The sequence below is a fragment of the Sapajus apella genome, unplaced genomic scaffold (genome assembly GCF_009761245.1).
Source record: "Sapajus apella isolate SASKATOON/1434 unplaced genomic scaffold, GSC_monkey_1.0 scaffold11, whole genome shotgun sequence".
Lineage (NCBI taxonomy): Eukaryota > Metazoa > Chordata > Mammalia > Primates > Cebidae > Sapajus > Sapajus apella.
The window spans coordinates 4,257,436-4,276,636 of record NW_022436951.1 but is presented as its reverse complement, the minus strand read 5'-3'; the positions used below and the strand labels follow the sequence as shown (position 1 = coordinate 4,276,636).

At 40.7% G+C, this 19,201-nt stretch overlaps 1 protein-coding gene across 1 annotated transcript in view; it reads right to left on the bottom strand.

Moving 5' to 3' along the window:
* LIFR (LIF receptor subunit alpha) overlaps positions 1-12,774 on the bottom strand; it is a 115,414-nt gene extending 102,640 nt beyond the window's left edge. Inside the window, exon 1 of the mRNA XM_032278915.1 lies at positions 12,636-12,774. The gene's annotated coding sequence lies outside the window, so the exon portion shown is untranslated. The remainder of the gene's footprint in view (positions 1-12,635) is intronic.
* Between the last annotated feature and the right edge of the window lie 6,427 nt (positions 12,775-19,201).

Here is a 19,201-nt window from a genome sequence, read left to right as displayed (position 1 = left end):
AAGACAAGACCAGCAAAATTATCTCCCTGAACCACCAGTAAGCTTCATCTTTAGTAACGTTTTTGGGCAATACTGAATCAAATTGCCAGGTTTTCAGTGTAACCTTCAAAATATTCCAGATTCATCCCCTGCCAGCATTTCACTGGCACTTAGTTTCTGTTCCCAGCACTGCTAACTTTCACTTTTATCACAACACATACTTGGTTTCCTTCTGCCCAGGGAATGCCCTGCTGCCACTTCCTCAGCACCCTTCAGTCAAGAAGGTTTTCATCAGGCATTGCCTTCCTTATGAAGCCTCTGTGACGCCCTCTCTTCACCATCCTCCAACAGAGTTAAATCCGGTCTCTGTGTAAAGTTTTATCATTGTGTTTGATCGCAATGCATTGTAATTATTTGTTTATGTGTCTGTTTCCTCTTGATGGAATAAAAGTCCTTTGAGAACAGGCACTCCAGTATGCTAATTCCTCTCTATACTCAGAGCAGAGTGCCTTGCACATACATAATGTGTTCAAATGATGCTTGCTTGTTACATTGAGCTGCTATTGAACTGAAGAACAAAATTATGATTTATAAATTTAATAGCCAGTAATATGGTACAATTTAAAACACTTTTTTGATCTGGCATTATAACATATGCTAATATTTTCATGATACATGGAGAATGGAGTGTTTCTAGTATTAATCAACATGCTTTATGTTAATTAACATGGATTTTAACTTTCATATGTAATCACCATGCAAGGCTTTTTGGAAATGAACCAATTCTCATGAGAACTTATTAGTATATTAAGAAAACACCCACACCAAAAACTCAGGCTACAGAAGCAAAAATAAATAAATGAGACTACATCAAACTAAAAAGCTTCTGCACTGAAAAAGAAACAGTCAACAAAAAGAAAAGGCAACCTACAGATTGGGGAAAAGTACCTGCAAAACACGTATCTGATAAGGGGTTAATATCCAAAATTTATAAAGAGCATCTGTAACTCAATAGCAGCAAAAGAAATAACCTGATTTAAAAAAGGGTAAAGAATCTGAATAGACATTTCTCCAAAGAAGACACAAAAATGGTCAATAGGTATGTGAAAAAGGTACTCAACATCACTAATCACCATTGATACGGTTTGGCTGTGTCCCCACCCAAATCTCATCTTGAATTGCAATTCCCATAATTCCTATGTGTTGTGGGAGGGATCCAGTGGGAGAAAACTGAATCATGGGGGTGGTTCCCCCATACTGTTCTCATGGTAGTGACTAAGTCTCACAAGTTCTGATGGTTTTATAAGGGGTTTTCCCTTTTGCTTGGCTCTCATTCTCTCTTACCTGCTGCCATGTAAGATGTGCCTTTTGCCTTCTGCCACAATTGTGAGGCCTCCCCAACCATGTAGAACTGTGAGTCCATTAAACCTCTTTTTCTTTATAAATTACCCAGTCTCGGGTATGTCTTTATCAGCAGCATGAAAACGGATTAATACAACCATGGAAATGCAAATTAAAGCCACTGTGAGACATCATCTCATACTCATTAGATACCATGTCGTACCCTTTTGATAATAGGACTATTACTGAAAAGTCAAGAAATAACAAATATTGGTAAGGTGGTAGAGAAAAGGGAATCCTTGTACAATGTTGGTGGGAATTTAGATTGGTACAGCCATGAGGGAAAAGCGTATGGAGGCTCCTAAAGCAATTTAAAAATGGAACTACCATATGACCCAGTAATCCCTCTTCTGAGTATACACACAAAGATGAAATCATCCCCCATAAAGATATCTGCACTCTCAGGTTCATTGTGGTACTATTCCATAGCCAAGATTTGGAAACAACCTAAGTGTCAACAAATAAATGGATAAAGAAAATGTGCTATATATACATATACAGACACACACAAACACACACACTGGAATATTATTCAGCCTTAAAAAAGAAGGAGATCCTAACACTTGCCAAAGCATAAATGGACCTGAAGGACACTATGCTAAGTGAGTTAGCCAGACACAGAAAAAAAAATACATGATTTAACTTATATGTGGAATCTTAAAACAAAAAATCAAATAGACAAAGAGAATAAAACAATGGTTATGGGTCAGTGGGGAGAAAATAGAGAGATGCAGGTCAAAGGATAAAAAGTAGCAGATAGTAGGATGAACACGCCTAGAGATCTCATGTACAAAATGGAGGCTGTAGTTAATAAAACTGTACTGCATCAAGGATTTTGTTAAATAAGTAGAGTTTAGCTGCTTTTCTCTCTCTCTCTCTCTCTGTCTCACACACACACACACATGACTATGTGAGAGGATAGATATGGTAATTTGCTTCATTATAGTAACCGTTTTACTGTATATTAATACATGCATCTCATAACATCATGTTGTATTCCTCAAATATATACAGTAAAATTTATTTTTTAAAAAAGAAGAAAATGCTTTCTAAAGAAATATTCTTCATAGGATGCTGTATGATGGCTGTTAGATGATGCCATAAGTCTTTTTATTATCCTCATAATAGAACACAAAAGCAAAAGTTTTACTTAAATACAAAAAGTAAAGAAATAAAGAGAATTTATGTTATTTGTGCTTTAGAAAAACAGTACAACATGCTGACTTCACCAGCTCTTCTAAAAGAAAAAAAAGTCAAATACAAATTACATCCATTTAATTAGTTCCAAAATGAAAATTTCAATTTTAGTCACTGTAATACATGTTATGTAAGAGACCATGAGGAACAGAGCAAAACGGGTTGTAATTAAAGTAAATCTTCCCAGAACCCTGGCTTACATCAGGAACATGGCCAGAACAAGCAAGGCTACTGACTTTTGCCAGGGTCATGTTTGGAGGTCGCTTTATCATAGCTCTTTGCTTAAAAAACATAATTTGGGCATAGAAGGGCTCCCAGCCCTCAATGATCTCCATGTGCTTCCCATTAGGGTTAGAAGAAGAAATGCTGTGGTGATTTCTGCAAATAAAATGGAATGGGATTTTCAGATCTCTTCCCAACTTGGCAAAAGAGGCTGTATGTCAACCTGGACATCAGGAAGGCCCAGATATTTCTCAAATATACAGACACACAAGCATTCAGAGTCACATATGACCTATTGCAAATGGTAACTTAGTTGTTCATCTTTTTCTTTTTGTCATGGAGGAAAGCATCTAGCTCAGCTCACATGGCTATCTACTTTATTTTAAGTAACATAATGATTTTAAAAATGTAAGTCAATAGCAAAATGCTGTCAGTGAGTTCCCTTGCTAGCTAAGCTATTATAGACTTGGAAGCTGCCAGAAATGACCTGTCACATCTTCTCTTCTTCATCCACACCCCACCAGGAGAGCATGAATGATGACCCAGATCAGTCAATCCCCTGCCCTGTTTCCCATCTGCAACCGGGATAATATGAAGAAACTAAGCCGAGTATAGCATCACTGTTCATAACTTACTCAGTATCCGCGTCCCCCTTTTACCTCACGAAACACTTGTCTAGTGAAATATCCCCTTTCCCAGCCACTGAGACATAAGGAGATATTTGCCTGGAGTTCTGGTAAAAGCTTTTGGTTTCCTTTTTTTTTTTTTTTTTTTTTTGAGGCAGAGTTTCACTCTTGTCACCCAGGCATCAATTAAAAGCCCCCATTTTAAAACATCGGCTCTGACCCATGGCATAGCAACTTTATGGCCTCATTCCTTTAATTCACAGTTTCTTCCAATGCTAAGAATCATGATAAGCTATCCTACCTATGTTAGATTTTCAGCAAAGTTTGTAACTTAAGAGACCTGGTCAGCTGGAAATAAAAGAAGTCTCACACTTACAATGTTTAAATAAAAGAAGACACAAGTCTATTACACCAAGCTGTACATAATATGATCTTCAGTATAGAAGTCCTACCTTAGAATTATGCTTTGATATAATGTTGCTATAGGTCAAAAAAAAAATAGGCCTTGGGACATGTATGAATGGATGGAGTCAGAAATACAGATTCCAAATTCTCCAGTAGAAACTGAGAAGAAACAGAAGGCAGGGTGTATCCCTAGGCCAGGGCCTTTGAATCCCTACACCTAATGTAGGCCCAGGCACAAGGTAAGCACTAGCTGCATGTGTATACAGTAGCTATACTGTTCACCTTTCATTATTCATGCAGAAGACTTAGATATAAGACTTTCATGTGGGTTCCATAATTATCTTTTGCAAATTGTGTTTTTATGTGATACTCACTGTAGTCATTTTCCAAGTGCTAACATGTAGATTCCTACAGGCATAGCTCATATTTCTGTTAAAAAAAAAAAAACCCACAAAATCCTTCAAACTGGTAACATCTGATTGATAGACTGGGTTATGGATGCTTGCACCTGGAGCGGAGCCAGACTCAGGGCCCTTGCAAACACACAATTACACTAGATCCATCACATCAAAGCCGTTTTCTATGCTGGCTCCAATTTTAGGTCTGCCGCATTGTTTTAACTTGTTCTGCTTTAAAACCTTCGAATAGTTTTCAGAAGAATGGGCGCAAAATGGCAGCTTGCTTATTTTCCTTTAACTCGCCTGTTTAAAATAGTGTCCACCAAGAATTTTGAAATGAAACAAATCCATCACTTAAGCATTTGTATTATTAATAATAGCCACCATTGACTGAGACACTACGTGCTAAGAATTGTGCTAAACACTATCCATACACGATCTCCATTACCCTTCACCAGTCTATGAGGTAGATGAATATTGGTCTCTTGATATTAAATCCTTCACTCATCCATTCAGTGAGTTTTAGGAACAGGCATAGGACTACACTCTGGGAATACAGCACTGAAAAAAGCAGACCTCCTGCCCCTCACCTCCCCTCCGACCCAAGCCCTCTACAAACACACAAACATCCCATGGAGTCTAATGCAGGAACATACATCCCAATGCAGTGAGTGTCAAGAAAGAGGGAAACTGAGGAGCATATGCCAGGGGCCCTAACATAGACAGGGGTGAGAAAAAAAAAAACTCATGGATAAAAAGGATGTTGAAGCCTGGACAGTAAGAGTTATTCAGGCAAGAGGGAGGCATTACTGGTGCTGGGGGTAAAAATTATTCCAGGCAGATGAGACAAGATGCTGTTGGACAAGATGGCCCAGGAGCAAGAAAGAGTGGGGTAGCACTTCTGAAGGACTGAAAAAAAAAAAGGCCACATTGCTGGAGCTAAGAGAACTAGCAAAAGAAGACTGGTGAGATAGGCAGGGACCAGATGCTGTGAGCTGTGCTTAGAACTTCATCCTAAAGGCAATGAAAAGCCATTAAAGGCGGTGGTGGTGGTGGCTGTTACTGTTTGAAAAGAATGTACGGGATGGGGGACAAATAGGGAGAAGAATGATCAGATTTAAACCCAGAATCAGAGAAATTAAATGACATTGCCCAAAGTCACTTTAAAGCTGGAATTTGAACCCAGTGTGCTAGATTCCCATCTTTTGCTCCTAGCCCATAAATCTCTGTTACCTTCTAGTTTCACCAGCTTCATTCTAGCCAGGGCAACTTATCATTAACAAATTCAACAAAAGATCCTTCAAAAGCACATGCATCTAGTGCTTACCTTGTGCCTAGGCCTACATTAGGTGTAGGGATTCAAAGGCCCTGGCCTAGAGATACACCCTGCCTTCTGTTTCTTCTCAGTTGCTACTGGATAATTTGGAATCTGTATTTCTGACTCCATCCATTCATACATGTCCCAAGGCCTATTTTATTTTTGACCTATAGCAACATTATATCAAAGCATAAGTTAGCTGCAATTGGGGGTTGTGTGGGAAACCATTCTCCCATTAGCAAAATCCCCGATATTCAATATAATGCCAACATTAACATGTGACTTGGGTGCCCAGTTGCAGATGAGTAGGCTGAGGTTCTGAAGGTTAAGCTGCTAGCCCAAGGTTAACACAGGTAGAAAGTTCTAGGTTGAGAGGCTAGAGTCTGTCCTCTGGGAAACCAAACTCTTAGGGCTACAAAGCCAAGCAGGTTTTCTCTGATCAGGTGCTCACTCTGAAAAGGAAGGAAGGAAGGGGAGAAGAAATGTTTAGGGAAAAGAGGGAAAAATTTAATATGAAGGACACTGTATACAGAATAATGAGACCGTGCAATTATTCCCCATGGCTTTAAATACTTTTATTGACCTCATTGTTTAAAATCCTTACAAAAGTCAGCATTATAGAGAAAACAAATGGCTTTTCAATTTTAACTAAACCTCATTTTTCTTCCCTAATTGTTTTTTTAAGTTAAATGTTACATATAGTTAGACTTGTTAGTGAGATACGCAATTTGCTCAAATAAGTAAACAATAAAGTATTTATAAAATTCAGAAGATATGTTTACATAGGTCTTTTCGTGCCTTTTTAAAAGGCCTTACATCCCTATGGGTTAATCAAGCACATGTCAGATATTGTCCCTTCAGTGCTCAGGATAGAAACAGCTCCTAATGGGATAAAAGGCACATTAAGATTTGAACTTGAGAATTTGCCTGGAAATTTTTCTTTAGAACTAGAATTACTCTAAAAAGCTTATGAAACACTCTGAGTTCTTCATTTTCCCCCCAAATCATCTATCTATAGGTTAGCAATGCATTTATACATCTCAGCCATAAGAATAAAGCAGGTCCAATTATGCATGTATTTATTAGTATTTGTTGTACTTTTACATTGAAGAGCTCTATGTTATTGATCTCATTTTAAAAAATCATATTCTTTGGGATACTGACTCTTTTAAGTGTAGGGCTAACTTATTTCCCCATTTTTTTTTACAAGTTAGCTATCGATCTTGTTAGATCATGTTTAAACAAGAAATTAGAATGCTTATGTTATACTTCAAAGATCTATGAATATCAAAGTGAATGTTCCTTAACTGTTTAAAAAAAGAGAATAAGATGGATGAAAGTAATTTTGCTTTTTAAAAATAATTCAACTTTACAACAGCTAGTTCTCAAGTAAAACTGAATCCCAAATTAATCCCAAATGATTCTTGAAATGCTATAAAATCCAAATCTGGTATCATGAAATTTTTAAAAATGAGAGAAGGGTTAAGGATAAGATTTGTTAACCTTATTCCATTAAATAATAGTATATGGAAAGCACTGAAATGGGATTTTAGAATTATTGAAATTTAATTCCCAAATTAGTGTCTCAACAGAAAAGGGTCAGAAGGCAAAGAAGAAAATGTGTGTGTGTCTGTGTGTGTGTGTGTGTGTGTGTGTGTGTGTGTGTGTGTGTCTGTCTGTCCTCCCTCCTCCTTTGTCCTTGGGCAGAAAGTAGCTATATCATTTGTAAAGGGAGTCCCTAGAGAAAGGAAAAGCCCTTAGCTATATTTCCTAGGTTTGGAAACCTGGAAATGCTAGAATTGTGAGGGCAGAGTGCAGCAGAATCTCTACTTTTCACTATTTAGAAATTCTCTTATCTAATTGGAACTAGACCATCTATGCAGTTAACTCATTTAGTTCTTACAAACCTGGGACATGGATCTTATACTGATTATTCCTAACAAACCAATAATTTTTCTAAGACAATTCACCAAGTAATTTATCAGAGGTGACTTAGTAAATGCAGGATCTAGAATTAGCCTCAAGTCTTTTCTATTATTTTCTCTTCCTCTCCTGGATACAGAACTACAGGCTTTGGTCATCTACCTCCTATGAATACATTATTTCTACATGAGAATAGATTACATCCTTTGACTATGATGAGTAGAGACAGCTCCTCTAGGGGAGGCTGATTTGCAAGCTGGGGACTTGCAAATCCCCACAGAGGACTGGTCAAATAGCCAGAAGACCATATAAGCATGGGGGGAAGGTATTGGGAAGTAAGAGGGGGATAAAAGTGGAGAGGTGGGAAAATGCTTGGTAACTTTTCCTTGGACCCTAGAGATCCATGTACCATTGTAAACATCATTTGGATATCTCCTTTGACACTACCTTTGTCCTCTGTACCTGGCACAACATAGAAAGGTAAAGCAGTGGTCCTGTGATATCATAGGTAACTGAGGACCACCGTATGACTGATAATCAAAAGGCAAATACTCTTTCAATGATGACCGTGAATGATAATTAGAAGAGCTATTATTTACGAAGAGCTTATTGCATGTCCACTGCCACCACTGCCATCATCAAAATTCATTAGCATGTATTGAGTCCTCACTATGTACCAGATACTGTTCCAAGCTCCTTGCACATATTATCTCACTTAATTTGTACAACTATTCAATCAAGTAGATCCAATTATAATCTTCCCTTCATAGAAATCAGAAACTAAGGCAGAAGCATAAACATTACTTGTCCAAGCACACAGGATCCAAACCCAGGGATTTGACACAAGTGACGGCAAATGACTGACACATTTCTTTCAAAAGATTTTTGTTGACACCCTTTTATATGCCAGGCTCTGTGAGGAGGCACTGATGCAATGTTGAGAAAAAGTTGACATAAATCCTGTCCTTATGGAACTTACAGTCAGCAGAGGAACAGCGGTCAAATGATGATATAAATAAATGTAGAACTGTAAGGGTGCCAAGGTTTCTGAAGGAAGGCTTGCAGCACTGTAACAGTATCTGTTCAGAAGACCTGCCCTAGTTTCGTTTAATCTTCACAACAACCCTATTCCTGTTTTGTACGTTGGGACAGCAGAAGCAAGGTTTAGGGAGAGAGAGGAAAACTCTCTAGGCACTTGCCTGAGGGCAATCTAGTCAAACCTTCCCAAGTTATGAATCAATTTTTTCACTCTGGGGCATGTCACATTTTAGTTGCCATTAGCAAATCATTTTGCTTAGAAGCCTAAGTGGTAATTATGTGTACATTAAGAGATCCAGAATACTGAGTTTACTTTAGTACAGCTCATACTTTTTTGTATGCAAAGATTTCCCACTGCTCATATAACAGATACCAGGCATTTAACTGACTGCTCATATGGGCACGCTGGCAAGAAGTATTCAGCTGAGGAGTCCATTCTTATGCTGTGGACTTAACGTTATGTGTTAACTTTTCCTCTGTTTTGTGGAATGTAGAATTTGGCTTAATGACTGTGTTTATTTTTGTCCAAAGCACTGAAAATAAAAGGTCTGTGCAGATGTTTGAAGGACACCATATAGACTATTCACAAAGGTTTGCGGTCAGTTTAGCCACCATGGTCAGGCCCAGTGACTCACTCCAAACTGAGTTTTGTTGTTTCTTAAAATATTGTTTTGTTCTTGTCCTCAGGAAAGTTGGTGTATTTGTCACAAACATTGCTAGGTGGGAAAAGTGGATGATAGAAATATGTGAAATGGTCTGTCTGACAAAAGTTTGTTTCAACTTTCCTAGTTATTCTTAAGACTGTGTTTGAGCCAAAGAGCATTTTGATCTAGAAGACACCTTAAATTGGAGTGTCCAGTCAAAACCTGCATGCTGTGAAGCAGAGAGCTGAGCCTTTGAGAGATTAAGTGATATGACCAATGCTATGGACTTGCTGGTGGCACAGATGTGCTTAGAACTAACTCCAGCCTTTTGAGAGCCACAATCCAGCGTTCCTTACCTCACTCCATGCTGAATCTTGAACGTAAATTCTTAATTTCTTTTGGTGCTATTATTTCTTCCCCTCTCCCCTTTTCGTACCTTAAAGGTGGTGCCACGATCTCCTGAACTGACACATTAGCCCACTAACTATGGCCTTGTAGTTCTTGCCAAATATAGCATTAGTTATGCACCTCTACTCTGATTTTTAGGAGTATAGGGTTTTAAACAGAAAACTTCCAACAGGGGGAAGCATTAAAAGCTATAGACAAGCAACATCAAATAGCTTCATAAATTAAAAAAATTTTAAGATATGTTATGTGAGGCTGGACATGATGGCTCACACCCGTAATCCTAGCACTTTGGGAGGCTGAGGCAGGCAGATCAGTTGAGGCCAGGAGTTTGAGACCAGCCTGGCCAACATGGCGAAATGCTGTCTCTACTAAAAACAAAAAAAATTGGCTGGGTGTGGTGGCCATACCTGTAATCCCAGCTACTTGGGAGGCTGAGGTACAAGAATTGCTTGAACCTGGGAGGTGGAGATTGCAGTGAGCTGAGATTGCACCACTGCACTCCAACCTGGGCAACAGAGCAAGACTCCATCTCAAAAAGAAAAAAAAAGATCTGTTATGTGAGACAGCAGCATATGTGCATATGTTTTTCTATTTTTTTAGAAAAAAAACTAATAGTTTAGCTTAATTTAAACTAATAGTTTAAAAACTATTTTTACTTTTGATGGATATATAATAGTTGTACATATTATATGTGCAAATGTAACTGTAATAAATGTGATGAACGTGGTAGCTGACTATTTCAGCAACCAGGTCAGGAAGAATTGTATCTTTTCTAATTAGTCAGGAAAGAATCAAGGGAGAGAGGAGGATGTTCAGTATGAAACTGGAGGGATGTTTATAAATTCTATCAGAATGAGAAATCTGGCATAGGTAAAAACTTAAATCTATATGGTCTAATACAATTGCTGCTTGCCACATGGAGTTAAGTTTAAATTATTCAAATGAAATGTAACTTAAAAATTAGGTTCTGTCACATGAGACCCATTTCAAATGCTCAGCAGTCACACACAGCCAGTGGCTATTATTGGACCACACAGGTGTAGAACATTCTCATCATTACAGAAAATGTTTTCAGACAGGGCTGACACGATGTGTCAGAGAAGAGGAGGGGGCTGGGGGGTAGATGGGAGGGGAGCATAAGGTAATTGCTACAGAAGGAATGTTTATGTCTCCTGCAAATTCATATGTTAAAATACGAACCCTTAATGTGACGGTATTAGCATGTGGGGCCTTGGGGAGGTGGTTAGGTTGTGAGGGTGAAGGCCTCATGAGTGAGATTAGTGGCCTCATAAAAGAGACCCCAGATAGCTCCCTTGTCCCTTTTGCCATGTGAAGACATGATAAGAAAACAGTCTTCTAAGAACCAAGAAGTGGGTGTTCACCAGCCCCTGATTCTGCCTGTTGCCTTGATCTTGGAATTCCCAGCCTCTGGAGGGATCTGTGAGAAATAAATGATGTTTGTTTAAGCTACCTAGTCTATGGCTTTTTTGTTATAGCAGCCTAAACAGACGAAGATCGAAATGTTTACCAGGAAAAGGATGTGCTGGATGGATAAGGGGAAACAAGAGAGACAGGACACATAGACGCCATCCAGGGAAAGGTCTTAAATTGGGTGACAGCTTGGATTCAAGGCATTGGCTGGCTGGGATAAAACCTTTGTGCATATTTTTTAAGAATGCTGTCCCTTTGGGCAGAAGCATCCTGTGGTTTTGGCTGGTATATAGTTCTTTGTGCAAAGAAAAGAAGTGTACTTTCCTCAAAACGATGGAGTTGGTTAAAAGATCAGTGGTTGTCAGGGTCTGGAGAGGGAAGTGAAGAAAAGAAGGAGGAAGAGGTGGAGTGCAGGGGAGTTTTAGCAATAGCAATGAAGCTATCGTCTAGGATGCTATGACAGTGCATATATGTCATCACACATCTGTCAAAACCCATAGCATGCACAACACAAAGAGTAAACCCTAATGCATACTATGAACTTTAGTTCATAATAATCTATTAATATAGATTCATCAGTTGCAGCAAATGTACCACACTCATGTAAGCTTTTAATAATAGGGGAGACCAGGAGTGGGGTGGATGGGGTGTACAGGGGTATAGAAAGCTCTCTGTACTTTCTGCTCAGTGTTTCTGTAAACCTAAAGCTGCTCTAAGAAATAAAGTCTAGCAATGATAAATAAAAAGGGAACCTATTTATTTCTCATAAAATATTTTCAGACACTCTAAAAGTCTTCATGTTCACATACACAATGACATGACAATAAAACAGACTAATCTGGTTTTAGCTGATCATCTAATGTAGTTATATGTGATTATATCAATATCTGACACGTAAAATAAAGCAAAACAGCTGGGCGTGGTGGCTCGCACCTGCAATCCCAGCACTTTGGGAGGCTGAGGTGGGTGGATCACAAGGTCAAGAGATCAAGACCATCCTGGCCAACATGGTGAAACCGCATCTCTACTAAAAATACAAAAATTTGGGCATAGTGGTACATGCCTGTAATCCCAGCTACTCGGGAGGCTGAGGCAGGAGAATCACTTAAACCTGGGAGGCAGAGGTTGCAGTGAGCCGAGATCATGCCACTACACTCTAGCCTGGGGATACAGTGAGACTCTGTCTCAAAAAAAAAAAAAAAAAAAAAAAGCAAAGCAATGTACCTTCCTCCAGTCCTCCAGGTTTCCACAGAGCAGCTTCAGGCACTCATCTTGGTGAGCAGAGTGCAAGCTGGATTTTCCTACCCACTTGCTTTCTTCCTCAGATGTCTGTGCAGTGCACAAACTGTACACAACCATTTCTACTCTGGGGCTGTAAACAAGGGCTAAGATCATTACAGTGACTGAAGACTGAGGGGGACCACCTCTGTAGGATGCCAAGGACTGACTGGAGAAAGTCTGGATGAGTACAGGTCACAGGAAACCACACAAGAAATACTGTTTTGTAGGACAAAGAAGCAAAGTCAGAGCCCCAAGAGACCCTCACAACTCGTATTAAAGCAGAGTGGAAAGAAATCTAAAGAAACAGGTCTAAAGAGACATGGGCCACAAAACCAGGAAGGAACAAACCCAAGCAATGCCATACCTGGAAGGCGATGCATGAGTTGCGGAGGCTCCCTTTCTGAGCTGGGATTAGTTGTTGATAGTGGTCTTGCAAGTGCAGTTCTGCAGAGCGAAGGGCCCGGTGCCTTGCAGCAGAGGCAGGTTCTGGGAGAGAGGGTTAGGATTTGAGTAAGTTCATGCTAGGAGGCTATATATACATGTGTGGCATTGCCCAGGGGCTGGAGGGAAAGAGGAGAAGGAAAATGCATCCTAACAATGACTGGAATGCATCAGCAGTGCAAAACAAAACTCTTGGGAAAACCAAATTGTGTCTTGGACTGTGGTTCAAGGAACTAGTAATGGGATAAAAAGCTTTTGCCTCCAGGCCAACAGCATTGAGTCCAACCCAGGTTAGGAGTTAGCAATGTGCTTCAGATGTCAGTATGAAAGAACCCCATGGGGCCAGTCTAACCTTCCAGTAGTAGAGTAACCCAGAAAAGAGCCACCTGCCATAATAGGTAACCTTAGCAGCCTGCTTCACGAGATGACTAGGAAAGGAATATGAATTGTAATACTGGCTCATTCTTAGCCATGAAAGGATCCTCTTTAGAATAAGACTGGAGCAATGTGGACAATTTCTACTGCCTTTTTATATATAGGCCAATGCTCCTTGAAGCTTGGTCCATGGACCAGTTGCACCCAAATCACCCTGGGATGCTTATTAGCAACACAAGCCTTCCTGAGTCCACCCTAGACCAAGTGAATCTGTATCTTTAGGGATGGGTTCTGGGAATCTAGCTTCTTAAGCGATTCTTGTGTACACTGAAGTTTGAGGATTATTGAAGCAGATCAGGGGTTCTCAAACCTTAGTGTGCATGAGAATCACATCGCTGAAATGGCTTGTTAGCTTATAGGTGCCTGGGCCCTACTTCCTGAGTTTCCAATTCACTATCTGGGATGGGGCTTGAGAATTTGCATTTCTAAGAAGTTTCCAGGTCATGCTGCTGGACTAGAGACCACCCTTTGAGAACCACTGCTGTAAATAGAGCTCTTGCCAGGCGCGGTGGCTCATGCCTGTAATCCCAGCACTTTCGGAGGCTGAGGCAGGGGTTGGGGTGGGGGAGGTTCATGAGGTGAGGAGATCAAGACCATCCTGGCCAACATGGTGAAACCCTGTCTCTACTAAAAACACAAAAATTAGCCAGATGTGGTGGTGCGTGCTTGTAATCCCAGCTACTAGGGAGGCTGAGGCAGGAGAATTGCTTGAATCAGGGACTTGGAGGTTGCAGTGAGCTGACATTGCACCACTGCAGTCCAGCCTGGCGACAGAGCAAGACTGTCTCAAAAAAAAAAAAAAATAGAGCTCTTAACCTGCCTCAGAGAGTGTAAAATTGCAGTTACCATTCATCCGCATAATTCAGTCAGCTTCTACCATCCTGTTATATAGATGACTAACACCCATGACCTCTTTTTCACCTTGTTAGATAACTGCTAGTTGTAAATTGACAGTATGAAAAAGGATCTCACCTAGCCAGCCCTAATCTTGTATATTGTTCTGGCTCCACATGTTTACATTATTATCAACACTGTCCTTTCCTCGTGTTTAGCGGTGACCTGTTCAACTTTGTGTTACCTTGGGCTTCAAAATGCAAAATCCGCTCCTTTCTTTGCTTGCCATAAGAGATGTCATGAAAAAAAAAAGTCTTCCAAAGTAGAGAAACCTGAAAATATTCTGAAATTTGAAGGTGTTATTTTGGGGAGCCTGTCTGGGACAGGATGTCCCCATCATCAGCTAGAGGAAGCCCAGCTTCTGATAAACACAATTTTGCTTTGCACAGATCAAAGGGAGTCATTTATTGAAGGAAGGGATGGAAGTATTTGATGAGGCCCTTCTGCAGACTCCCTGTAAACAGGATAAACCCTATCAATGAAAGCTTAGACGCAGCCAGGCCACAGTCCCCAGGAACAATGGAGCAACAAGAACATTGGGTGGCGAGGAAAGAGCCTTGGTCCAGACAAGATTGTTCTGCCAAGAGAATGGCTGTAAACAGGATTAGTTGTAATGAGATTATGAACTCAGGACCTGGAGGCCTGAGCTGGAGAGTTCAGCGTTGCCTAAAGAAAAGACACAAGTAGCTCGCAGGATGAGAGGATGCCAAAAGGACAAGGACTTTTCCTTCCTAGCATCCCTCTAGCCCAGGGGTGCCATCTCTCCTGAGAGGAAAAATTCGTCACTGTAATTGCACATATTTCTTGTAAGAGTAGCAGAACTAGGGACTAAAGCACCAGAACAGTGGACCTCGATTAGGGGATGTTGGCAATGCCTGAAGTCATTTCTGGTTGTCACAACTGGGGAGGGAGTGCTACTAGCATCCAAAGGCAGAGGCCAGGGATGCTGCTCTGTATCCTACAATACACAGAACAGCCTTGCACAACTCAGAAATATCCAGCCCCAAATGCGGGAGTTGAGAACCCCTGTGCTGGAGTGATGGAGAGGGAACCCAGCTAGGATGCTAGTAGATGACCAGCTGGAGACAGAGCATGACAGTGGTGGGGAGGGAACAGGCAAGTAGTTCATGGGCTTAGTCTAGAGGAACGTTACATTAGCAGTCCTCAGAAGGTGAAAGTTGGCTCTTGAATGGGGGTGGATGAAGCAAACAATGTTATTTATTTTATGCATAAAGTACATACAATGCATAAAGAGACAGACAGCATGGGTTATTAAAGTTTCATGGGGATTAGTGGGGTGCTTGGGGAAATAATATCTAAAAAGTCTTCTTATGAGGTGATATTGAAAAAAAAAAAAGGTTGAGAAACACTGATTAGACTCTAGAAATTCACCCACTTTCACCAGCTGCATCCAGGATTCACATAGTGGGATCTTTCTAAGAAATAAATCTATGGCAGTGACTCCATGGCTGAGACTGGTTTCTTACTGCTTCAGGATAAGATAGAAATAATATCCTTGTATTTTAAGGCACACTTGTTTTGTTTTGTTTTGTTTTGAGATGGAATCTTACTCTGTTGCCCAGGCTGGAGTACAATGGTGCAATCTCTGCACACTGCAACCTCCTCCTCCCGAGTTCAAGCAATTCTCCCACCTCAGCCTCCTGAGCAGCTGGGATTATAGGCATGTGCCACCATGCCTGGCTAATTTTTGTATTTTTGTAAAGATGGGGTTTCACCATGTTAGCCAGACTGGTCTTGAACTCCTGACCTCAGGTGATCCACTTGCCTTGGCCTTCCAAAAGGCATTCTTTCAATCTGGCTCCTGACACATTCTACCTAACATTCCCAGGGTCAGCCATAGTGAATCATCGATCACTGTTCCCAAACCCACTGAGCTTTTTCTCTGCAGGCCTGCACTACCCTCTCCTGCCCCTTCCCCTGATAGCCCTCATGTGGCTAACTGCTACTCCTTTTTCTCAGCATCTCCACCAGATGTGCCCAAACTTCCTCAACACTGAGCTGCTAGCCCTTTCATGCACTTCCCTAGCACAGGATATATCTTACTCCTGTTATAGCATTGTTCCTACTTTGCTATAATAATTTACTTCCTGTCCGTAAGGAACTCTTAGGCAGGTGTCTATGCCTAGCACAATGCCTGGTGCATACTGAACCCTCAATAAATACTGATTACAACCATAAGATAATTTGCACTCATTATCTCTCTTCATCCACTTAACCTCCTTTGAGATAGTTATGATTATCTTCATCTTGTAGAAAAGTACATGGATTTCACGGATGAGGGATGGGTGTAACCTTCTTTCATGTCCCCTTCTGGGTCCTAAGCCTTATCTTGACCTATGACCTAAAAAGAGAATGAGCAGGTTTTCCCCAGGAGCTATGTTACCAGTAGAAAGAGCATAACTTAGAAATGAGTCACAGAAAAAACAAAAAGTAAGGCCAGAAAGTGAGTCAGGGATAAGGGTTTTATAAATACAAGGGTTTTGCATTCTAACATCTGTAGGATAAACCAAAGGCAGCACCTGCTTCTCCAGGAAACAGTTTGAAACCCATTGCCTTAAAGTCCTAGAGCTAAGATAAGCATTTTTGATAGAGTGACACCAAACTGGGCTTTCTGGTACCATTACTGGAAGGGTCACTGCCTCAGTTACAAAATCCATAGAGTATGACCATAGTTGAGACAGAAGTCCTCAGTATGCAGTTTGAAGCACAGACCTGGAGATCCTGGAGATCAGCACAAAGCTCAGGACCCAAGGCACAGTTTGGGAGTCATCATTAGTACATAGGGCCTATGTTAGAAGTGACCTTTGAAGCTGTGAAAGTGAATGAAATTAGAGAAGGATAAAAGTGTAGAGTGAAAACAGGCTGAGTATGGAAAGTGCCAAACAATCTCTCAATGTCTTGCATTTTCAGTTAATTTTTAATCTATAGCTTATCTTCTCAATTAGTTTGCAGATTCCTTGGTGTTAGGGACAGCTTTAGATACCTTTCAAAAAATTTTTAAAGGTGTTTAAGAATTTAATTAACAAATTAATTAAACCTTTTCCCTCCATCATTAAACTTCTGGAAATAGCTGTAAACCGAAAGTAAAATTCTAAGCCTTCCAATCATCTGAATGGACCCATCTTCTCAGTGAGGGCATTCCAAAGTTAACCTGAAAAACTAGTTCAGGCCATGACAGGAAGGGACCATCAGATATGCCTCATCATACCTTTCTCCCTTTTAGAAATACTGATGGAACAGACTCTTTAAGTCTGATAAGAAACATTTTTACAATCTATTCTCTCTGAAGCTTGCTATCTGGAGGCTTCATCTGCATGATAAAACCTTGCTCTCCACAATCCCTTATCTTAACTCAGACATTCCTAAGACTTTAGGCAATAACTTAACTCTTTCAACCAATTGCCAATCAGATTCTTTGAATCTACCTATGACCTGGAAGCCCCCTGCTTCCAGTTGTCCCACCTTTCCAGACTGAACCCATGTACATTTTGCATGTATTTGATTGATGTTTCATGTTTCCCTAAAATATATAAAACCAAGCCTGTACCAAGGCACCTTGGACACATATTTTCAGGATCTTCTGTGGGCTGTATCATGGGCCATTGGTCACTCATATTTGGCTCAGAATAAATCTCTTCAAATGCTTTACAAGGTTTATTCTTTTCATCACCACAGCGTCCCTTTTGTCTTTACTTCCTTTTGATTTAACTATTTGGGTTCTGCTAGCATCACGGGACTGAAATGTCTCTTTAGCGAGTTGTCCATAACTTCTGCTTTGCCAACTCTACTGGCCTATTCTCAAGTCACCTTTCACAATCTCTGTAGCATTCAGCACCATTAGTTCCCCTCATTCACTGAACAGTTGCCACGCTTATCTTTCATATCACTGTGTTCTCTTGGTTCTTCCTCAGACTTCTTTGCTGAATATTGCTTTCAGCCTCCCCTCCTGGCTCCTTTCCCTCTCTTAGTCCCCTAAAAGCAGATTATTGCTCACATATCCCTTTGTCCCTCCCCTCATCTTTTTCAGGTTCTACTCATCCATGTGCTACACCATGGAACTGTGAAACAGTATGGTCAGTTATGAAGACCGACACTACTTGTACCTAAGGTATGAAGTACTTCTAGGAAAATGCTAGGAAATCATCTATGGTCTCAGCTATGGCTTCTAGGATGATGACTCAAGCCCTGATGTCTTTCCTGGTCATTTTTGGCCTGATTCTCTGGAACTGGAGGAGGAGGCTGAATGCCAGTCCACCTTTTAACAAAGTGGCCAGAAGACCTGGGTTGATACTGGAAGGAAACATTAGACTGGTAAGCTACACAAAGACAAAAGTAGAACAGGACACACAGGGTTAACACTGACTTTAGAGGGGTGTTGGGATTGAATGCTTGTATCCTGCTCAAAATTCATGTGTTGAAACCCCATCTTCTAATGTAATGGTGGTAAGAAGTGGGATCCTTGGGAGGTAGTTAGGATCAGATGAGGTCACAAGATGGAGCCTTCGGTGTGAATGGGATTAGTGTCCTTAAAGAGAGTCCTGAGAGAGCTTGCTTCCTCTTTCTGCCATGTGAGGACACAGTGAGAAATCTCCTGTCTATGAACCAGAAAGCAGACCCTCTCGAGACACCTTATCTGCTGACACCTTGATTTTGGCCTTCCCAGCCTCAAGAACTATGAGAAATAAAATGTCTGTTGCTTAAGCCACCTAGTCTATGGTGTTTGGTTATAGCAGCCTGAGCTGACTACAACAAGGGACAGTCAGCCAGGACACAAACTGGAAGGACTGACAAATATGGGAAGAGGAAGAAATGCCACGTGCAGGCGGGTCAGCTGTCAGTTTGGGATTTTTCTTCTGGACCCTGAGTTCCCACCATGGCATAGCTCTTACCTGGGTTCGTGTACTCCTTATAGGGTCAGGAACAATACATATGTACTGATTTCCAGACCACATTTCCACCAGGCCTTGCCAGATCCTTCCACTGGGACCTTCTGGCTCCTTCCTCAAGGCTCACTTGACATTTGTTCTCCAGGGTTCTGCACTTGGCTCACATCTTTGCATTTCCTTTTTCACTTTGCTGGGTGATCTCATCCACTCCCTTGGCTTGAGATACTATTTTTAGGATGACAACTCCCAAATA